Genomic DNA, 9,059 nt, shown 5'->3' on the forward strand with positions numbered 1-9,059 from the left:
TATCCTTATACGTTAGAGTTTGTGCAGTGTACTCCAGCCAGTAAATGTGTAATACAGAAAACTCATGGTGAAACAGGACATGTTGTTCAGAAAACAGAAGTAAGTTCCTGGTCAAAGTAGTGACTAGAAAGCATGCAAATGAAAGAGACTCGTATAGAAATATATGCTAGTGACATTATAGTAAAAAAGTTTCAATATCATTCACTTTATACACACTTAAAGGAAAAGAGAATTCTTAGCTTTTTCATACTTCTTAAATCGTGATATAAATTTGATATTTATAATTATTCAAATAAAAATAACTACTACATAAACATGCACAAGTCTAGGCAAGATAGTTGAGGAGTGAAAGAAACTTGTGATTCCTTTACACGTCTCAGAGCCTCAGCTACATATCCAAACAAGTCAAATGTTTTCTACCATAATTTGAATTTGCAACAAATAGTCATTGGAACGCACTCTGTGCCTATCAGATTGTCAGTCAACCTTTTGCCTTAAATCCAATCACAGATCCACCTGTGGTAGTTCAGCTTAAAATAGGTTCCTTATATGAAGACAAATTAGAATACACTATTAATAAAATTAAACTGTCCTGAGACCACTTGAACATTCTGTACTTTTAGATTTCTCACATGTCCTAATGAAACTTCCCATTCTACTTATATTATAACTGTAGAAATTTGTTTAATTACTTTTCCTTACAAATCTAATTGGTGATTTGATTATAATCATACATTTTAGGGAATCTCCAGAATATGTCAGTAAAGACTTTGCTCAAATATCAGCTTTACAGCAGAGTTACCATTAACAGCTTAGGCACACATGGTCCACGGTTTGTCTACCATTTGTTATTAATACTTTTTCTATCATCTCTATTATGTTTGTCGGGGCAAGCATTTAGAGCACTGATGTTCACTTCCTAATTCTGCCATTGCTTTAGTTTTGAATTGCTTCCTCATGCACTGAAAGCAGAAAAGCAGCTTGTGGAGAGGCTGCAGTCTTTGTGTTTGTATGTGTTTATCACTGCCCGCACACTGGTTTACTTTTGCAATCCCAGGAGACAGAGATATTCATGAAACAGCCTGTTTCTTTTATGCTTTCCATTAATGAACAAGGGGAGTTGGAAGAACAGGTGAAGAGAATGTTGGAATTGTTCATGCCCAGTGCTGAGATCATCGCTTGCTTTGTCTTTGAGAATCAACTGAAAATTCAATGGTACCTGTAAAATAGAATATATACACCATGGCGCGCGCACACACACACACACACACACACACACACACACACATACCCTAACATACACACACAAACTCACACACACACGCACACACACACACACACCCTAACATACACACACAAACTCACACACACACATGCACACACACACATACACACACACACACTAGCACACACATATACATACACACACACCACAGACATACCACCACACACACCACATTTATACCACACACACACATATACACACACTCACATTCACAAACACACAACACAGTCCACACACACATTCACACATATTCACACATACTACACACATACCATACACAAACACACTACACAGAACTCACACAAACACACACTCATATAAACACACCACACCACAATCACATACATAACACACACACACACACACACACACACACACACACACACACACACACACACACAGAGGACACACCATCTCACAGCCAACTGTCATGTATTTTATGTAGCCAAGAGACGAAAGGAAATAATTTCCTTTTCTTTTGTTTCCTTAGACCTTGCTGTGTGAGCTTATGCTCTGTCTTCAGTTTTCTCATGATTCTCAGAAATCAATCATTTGGAATTACTCAGAGAAGCTCTGCTTTGGATTGCCTAGCTGCTGTGATCTGTCAACATCACTGAGAGAAATACCGCTAACCTGTGAAAACACAAACCAGGCTTTCTCCTCTTGAATCTCAAACTTTTCCTAAAGAAATGCATATTGGATTGGTGGTAAAAAAAAATTCTGTTACATTTCAACACCTGTTGTTAATGTAGCAAATGGTATCTATGTGAGAGCCTGTCTGATCTCAGGAGGATTGCCCAGTAGGGACACTAGAGTTCCCCACAGAGTCCTCTTAGCAGATCACCCAGACTCTTCTTCCTGCTGCAAACTGTGACTTCATTTATTTTTGTCAACTTGGAGCTTTATCAGCAATGAGAAAGCAGCATCTAATCTGACAAATGAAATAGCAGAATCTATAATAGACCAAGTTCATGGCGGCTTGTGGTGTAAGTCTGTAATGGCCGTGTATATTCTGAGTGTATACAGACAATGACATTTTTATTTGAATGATTAATATTTTATCTACAGGTAAAATACTGTTTAATTACATATTTTAAGAAACTTTACTTCATTAAATTCATTTAATATTAATCATCATTTGTTTTGTTCCATTACTTTATTCATACAACTATCTATTGAATTGCCACGGACCCTAACACTTCCTACAAGTGACCACTCAATATTTGGTGTATATTCTTGAGTAATTGTATGCCTTTCTTAAATGAATGTCTATGTTTTATTTCTAAGATTTTTCCAGAACAATGACCTTGAGCATTGAGTTGATTTTTTTCCTATTTCCTTGTTTAGGCTTTATTTTGTTTTATTTTCATTGTTTTTTTGTGAATTTCATACCATGCTCCAATCCCAGTCATCTCCCCCCATACCTGCCCTCCCCCTTGCATCCTTTGCCCCAACATAGGAAACAACATCTCATTTCAGAAGCTATGGTACGCCACAGTCTGTCCCACAGTATACACTTTTGTCCACACTTCTTTGCTTGCAAATGTTCATTGCAATGACTTATTGGTCCGTTACAAGGCCTCTGGCTTCTGCTCCTCTATCAATACAGGAACCTCACTCAGATATCCTGTTGTTGCCCTGAGTCAGGGAGAGCCTATATTATTGAATCTGTAGGACCCACTCCTTCATGCATTCCAGCAGATCAATTGGGTAGATGTTGGGGTGGGCCAAGTCAAAGTCCTGGATCAAGGACTGAGAGGTATCTGAGCTGTTCACCCTGCCAACTTTCCTGCTTCCATGAGCTCAGGGCCAGCTCGCCAACAACTCCTATAATCAGGGCCAGATCTATACTGCTTCCCGGGCAAGGTACAGGGCCAACTTTCTGGTGTTTTGCAATGAGTAAGGGACATGGGCAGTTCTCCTGCTCCCATGATCCTAGGGCCAACTCTCCTCACTACCATAGATGTCTAGGGATAAAGGAGGGGAAGAGTGCATCTCTCTCTCCTCTGTATCACTGCCCAGCAGATAAAAGGCAGGGCCAGCCAGCTCTCCTATACTCATGCCCTTGGGTCTACTTCACCAGCAACAAGGGTCGGCTTTACTGTGCTGCTTAGGTGAGGTGCAGGTACCATTTTCCCATTGCTACCAGCTCTCCCACCTGCCACAGTTGCTAAGGGGTGAGGAAGTAGGAGGGTATATCTTCCTCATCCATGCCACTGCTTTGGCGATGAGTGGTAGGGCCCTCCTGTTCATATGCTCAGGGCTGCAACTCCTGAAATGTTCAGTGTTGGCTCTCCAGCTGGCTAGGGGCTCCATCACCTCTCCTACATTCATGCTTCCAGATACAGCTTTCCTACAAATCTCAGAGGAGGACTGGAGCCAATTCTATATAACCCTTAGACATCAACATGTTCAGAGGGCAGCCCAGATATTGACCTGACATTTGGTGGTAACAGACCCCAGCTACTGCAGGACTCATGGACCAGACATGCTCCCCCGACCCTGGTGGCAGCATGGGACAGGAACTTACCAGTCCCAGGTGGCATTGCCAGCTGCTCAGATCAAGCTGTTCCTCACCACCATCAAGTCTCCAGTTCAGTCTACCTTCATTGTGCCCACATCCTTTTGTTTTTCTTCCTCTTCCATTTCTCTACCACTTCTTTGCTTCTCTTAGGGGCAACCATTATCTCTGAGTTTCTAGCATTATCCCACGAGTACTTTCAAGAGTGTTCTGTTTTGCTCATGCATTACGGCACTGGGCAGGGAGTCATCTCAAGCATGGTCCCCCCACCCAAAACAGCACTGTGTCTGACTGGTGATCATCTCAGGCTAACTCACTGTCGGGGGAGGGGCACAGCACCAGTCTGGTGGTCATTGTAGGCTCACTCCTTGCCCAGCCTGCCCTAATGATCCCTTTCAAAGGTAGTGTGCTGGATGGTTTTGTGTCAACTTGACACAAGCTGAAGTTATCAGAGAGAAAGGAGTCTCAGTTGAGGAAACGCCTCCATGAGACCCAGCTGTAAGGCATTTTCTCAATTAGTGATCAAGGTGGGTTGAAGGGAGGACCCAGCCCATTGTGGGTGGTGCCGTCCCTGGGCTGGTGGTCCTGGGTTCTATAAGAGCACACTGAGCAAACCAGGGGAAGCAAGACAGTAAGAAACATCCCTCCATGGCCTCTGCATCAGCTCCTGCTTCTTGACCTGCTTCAGTTCCAGTCTTGACTTCTTTCATGATGAACAGCAATGTGGAAGTGTAAGCTGAATAAACCCTCTCCTCCCCAACTTGCTTCTTGGTCATGATGTTTGTGCAGGAATAGAAACCCTGACTAAGACAAGCAGTCTGTCTTGGGCTCACTCTTGCCTGGGGCTGGTGGTCCCAGGCAGGGTTCTTCTAGTCTCCAGTTTTCTGGCTTGCTCCTCATCCTGGAAACCCATCCAGACCTGCCTGGAGTCAGACTGCAAGCCATCTCTGGCGAGCTCCTGTATGGTTTACCTGGCACCAGACTGGGGGCCGTTTCAGGCCACTCCTCATTTTTTAGGGAAGCTACTAATCATTTTAGTGTAAGCTACTAATCATTCAGATGTTCATAGGTCAGAGCACTGGGTATAGCTATAACCTCTTTTTACTGCCATCTACTGATGAATATGTGACAGACTTGCAACAGGTTTGTGATGATGATGATGGTGGTTGTGGTGGTGGTGGTGGTGGTGGTGGTGGTGGTGGTGGTGGTGATGATGATGATGATGATGATGATGATTGGTCTATTCCTGGTTGTTCAAAGTTTCTTCTAGTCTCTTAGTCTGTATTTGTTTGTTTCTCTTCATAATATAAGCATATAGCCATCCAGTCTTTTGCTTTCAGCAACCAGACACAGGAGACGAACTATAATAGATTGTATATACATTTCATGTAACTAAGGAGTGTGAATTGCCTTTAAACAAAGAAACACATGATAATTACTATATCTTCTATTCCAAAACAAATGGTTAAATTATCTACCTCTTTATGCAAAGAATATATCAGCATTTGTAAGTGTAACGTTATTGTTCATTGTGTAAAGATCATCTTTGTATTATTTAAGTACTGATTTCTCTTACCCCATACCTGGTTGCAATCTGGACAAGACATTGTAATGCTTATTCTAAGAACCTTCGGTTTTAGTGTTGTGTAAACATTGCTCCCCATTTATTCTCTGAATAGTCAGTAAAGGCTGATCAGCCAATGGCTGAGCAGTGCAGAGAACAGGGCTAGACCTCACTTTCCAGCCAAGGAAGGGGTAGAGAGAGAAGGAAGGGAGGAGTCACCAAGAGGAGAAAGTCGAGAGACACCATGAGAACACATTTTGGAGCAGAGGGAGCCAGAGATAATTACTAAAATGCAAGTATCTCAGAAATTTTGGCTGGGAGGTAGGCAGATTAGCTTAGCAGAATCAAATAGATTAATAACGGCTCAGCTACTGTGCCGGAAGTCTATTAAATAAAGCTTATTGTCTCAGTTTCATTTATTTGGGAACAAGCTGGGATAGAGAAAGACTATCCCTTTTAAAATTGTACTAACAAGCATTTTCAGAAAAATATGTCCCAATATATGTTTAAATTATATATATACGCATATACAATGTGTATAATATATATAATATATGTAACAAAACAAACAGAATACATTTTTATTATAATCCTTATAGTTTTCATGATGACTATTTTAGTAAGATTCCACATTAATAGGTTCCCATGAGGCTTTTCAAGAGGGTTTTCTAATGCTTTTGTCATCCAAGAGGCTCTTAATAATGCTACCCTCTACACCCTGATGAGAAACCTACTGCACACCACTTACATATATCGTAAAATATAGAGGAATGTGGTTCATAGTCAACTGACACATGGCTCCTAGTGGGTAGTTTTTATAGTGCTGGAAGGTATTACACATTCTATCAGAAAAGAAAAGCAATTATTAATCTCACCCAACTGTGAACACTCTGAGCTTTAATAATGGCCTTCCATGAAAGATATGTCTTCTTACTAAATAGGGGCATGACTCTTATGGGAGTAACCAACTGCTTTTGATTGGATTTAAGGCCCTCCGCACATCATCAGAGCCATACCTGACACTGTTAGTGAGGCTAAGAACCTGAAACTAGATAGTTCACAGGTCCTAGAGAAAAATCATATTATTCTTATTCTGCTAAACAAGCATAGCAATAAAATGCCTCCTAGTAACATATTGCTATTTGATCAGTCCATCACTTAGTCCTCATTAGGGAAGCTTCTCCTTGTTTAGGAACCCACAATTAGACAATGTGCAGAGAATGAGAATCTTTGGAGCATCCTAACAGAATGAAATGTGTATATTATGCCCTCATACGATGTCTCAGGTACCAGTGTAGAACTGGGACAGAAAGATTACGAGGGCTAGAGATAGTTACTGATTTCAGTGGAAACATTTTCTAGACACAAGGCATATGTAAGTATAAACTCACAGAGACAGTGTCAACGTGCACAGACGCTGTAAAAATTCCAGGCAGACAAAAGGAGAAGTGAGAATTCGGTTTCATGCCTGGTCAAAAGGCTGTTTGTGATCTATTGAAAATAAAATAAAGTTTTATTTTGATCTGATTTCTTCAATAGAATGATAATGGGCATATCAACCACAGTCCAGGGAAGACAGCATGCTCAGGAGTAGTTGGCCAACACAAATGAGTTTTATGATTTTGTTGGTGTTGTTTGTTTTCTGAAGAGAAAAAGAGCTTGAAGTTGAGTGGACAGAAAGGTACAGTATAGTATCTGGGAGGAGGTAGCAGGGAGAAAAATATGATAGGAGTATATTGAGAGACATATCCAGAGCATGTCCAATACAGAGGTCAATGCTAGCAGCAAACCACTGAACTGAGAACAGGACCCCCTTTGGGGGAATTAGAGGAAGGATTGAAAGAGTTAAAGGAGCTTGCAACCCCATAAGAACAACAATGCAGACCAACCAGAGCTTCCAGGGACTAAGCCACTATTGAAAGACTATACATGGACAGACCCAGGGCTCCAACTGCATATGTAGCAGAGAATAGACTTGTTGGAGCACCAGTGGAAGAGGAAGCCCTTGGTCCTGCCAAGGTTGGACCCCCAGTGCAGGGGAATGTCAGGGGTGGGGCGGTAAAGGGGTAGGATGGGGGGAACACCCATATGGGGGAGGGGAAGGGGGAGGGGGTGAGGGCTTATAGACAGGAAACTGGGAAAGGGAATAACATTTGAAATGTAAGTAAAGGAATATATCTAATAAAAAAGTATATTGTATAAAATTCTCAGAGTAAAAATATTAAAATTCTTCCAAAACAATGATATAATTATCTTTGCAATAAAGAAAACAAAATTATCTCATATACTTAAAGATTTATTGTATGTATGTATATGTAGGTGTGTGTGTGCATTTCTTCCTTGTTTATATGATTTCTTTTATTTCTCTTTCTTGACTCATTACTATAGTTAGAAACTCTAATAGGATGTAAACATTTCTTCTTTCCATTGTGTGTAATCATAAAAATAAAATGTGTGTTACCAAATTGAGAGGTTTCTTTCAACTTCCTGGTTTATGAAGACTTTAGCATCATTAAAATATATCCAAAGCACGATGTAAAAGAAGGAAGGAGAAACAATAACCCTCAAATCTTCATTCAATTGATTTTCAGTATCAATAGGAGGATTGTGTATACGATATGCATTATCCTGGAAAAGATTAAAATCCAAATATGTTATGGTTGGTCTTAATGAAATCATAACATTTTAGTTACTCATGTTTCTGTATTTGTGCAGATGTGTGTGTGTATGTGTGGTGTGTGTGTGTGTGTGTGTGTGTGTGCGCACACATGAGAGAGAGACAGAGAGACAAATACAGAGAGACTTTTGTGGTTTATTCCTTTATTTTTATTCTGTTTTGTTTGTTTGTCTTATTTCCTTTCTAACGAGAGAGAGGGAGATTGAAAAGTGGAGTTGTGTGGGTTAGGGCATGAGAGGCATCTGGGAGTAGTTTAGGAAAGTGAAATAACTGTCAGAATATATTATATAAAAATAGTTCAATAAAGAGTTAAAACAAAAATGTAAGGTAAGAACTATTCATAATTTAAAAATAATTATGGGGCCCGCAGCACCTCTCTGCTCCCAGACCCCGTGAGAGAGAGAGAGAACTCACCGCCTGGTCAGGTGGGCACTCCTGAGGCTGCAGAGCGGAAGAGACCACCAACACTGCTCACCCCTGCCCACATCCCTGGCCCAAGAGGAAACTGTATAAGGCCTCTGGGCTCCCCTGGGGGAGGGCCCAAGAGCGGCAGGACCCCTGCCTGAGACACCTCCAGAACCTGAAGGAAACAGACCGGATAAACAGTTCTCTGCACCCAAATCACGTGGGAGGGAGAGCTAAACCTTCAGAGAGGCAGACAAGCCTGGGAAACCAGAAGAGACTGCTCTCTGCACACACATCTCGGACGCCAGAGGAAAAAGCCAAAGACCATCTGGAACCCTGGTGCACTGAAGCTCCCTGAAACGGCTGCACAGGTCTTCCTGGTTGCTGCCGCTGCAGAGAGCCCATGGGCAGCACCCCACGAGCGAACTTGAGCCTCGGGACCACAGGTAAGACCAAATTTTCTGCTGCAAGAAAGCTGCCTGGTGAACTCAAGACACAGGCCCACAGGAACAGCTGAAGACCTGTAGAGAGGAAAAACTACACGCCCGAAACCAGAACACTCTGTCCCCATAACTGACTGAAAGAGAGGAAAACAGGTCTACAGCAC

At 41.7% G+C, this 9,059-nt stretch overlaps 1 pseudogene; it reads right to left on the reverse strand.

Moving 5' to 3' along the window:
• Positions 1-4,842: 4,842 nt before the first annotated feature.
• On the reverse strand, positions 4,843-4,939 carry LOC120094939 (small nucleolar RNA SNORA17; annotated as a pseudogene).
• Between the last annotated feature and the right edge of the window lie 4,120 nt (positions 4,940-9,059).

The sequence above is a fragment of the Rattus norvegicus genome, chromosome 9 (assembly GCF_036323735.1).
Source record: "Rattus norvegicus strain BN/NHsdMcwi chromosome 9, GRCr8, whole genome shotgun sequence".
Lineage (NCBI taxonomy): Eukaryota > Metazoa > Chordata > Mammalia > Rodentia > Muridae > Rattus > Rattus norvegicus.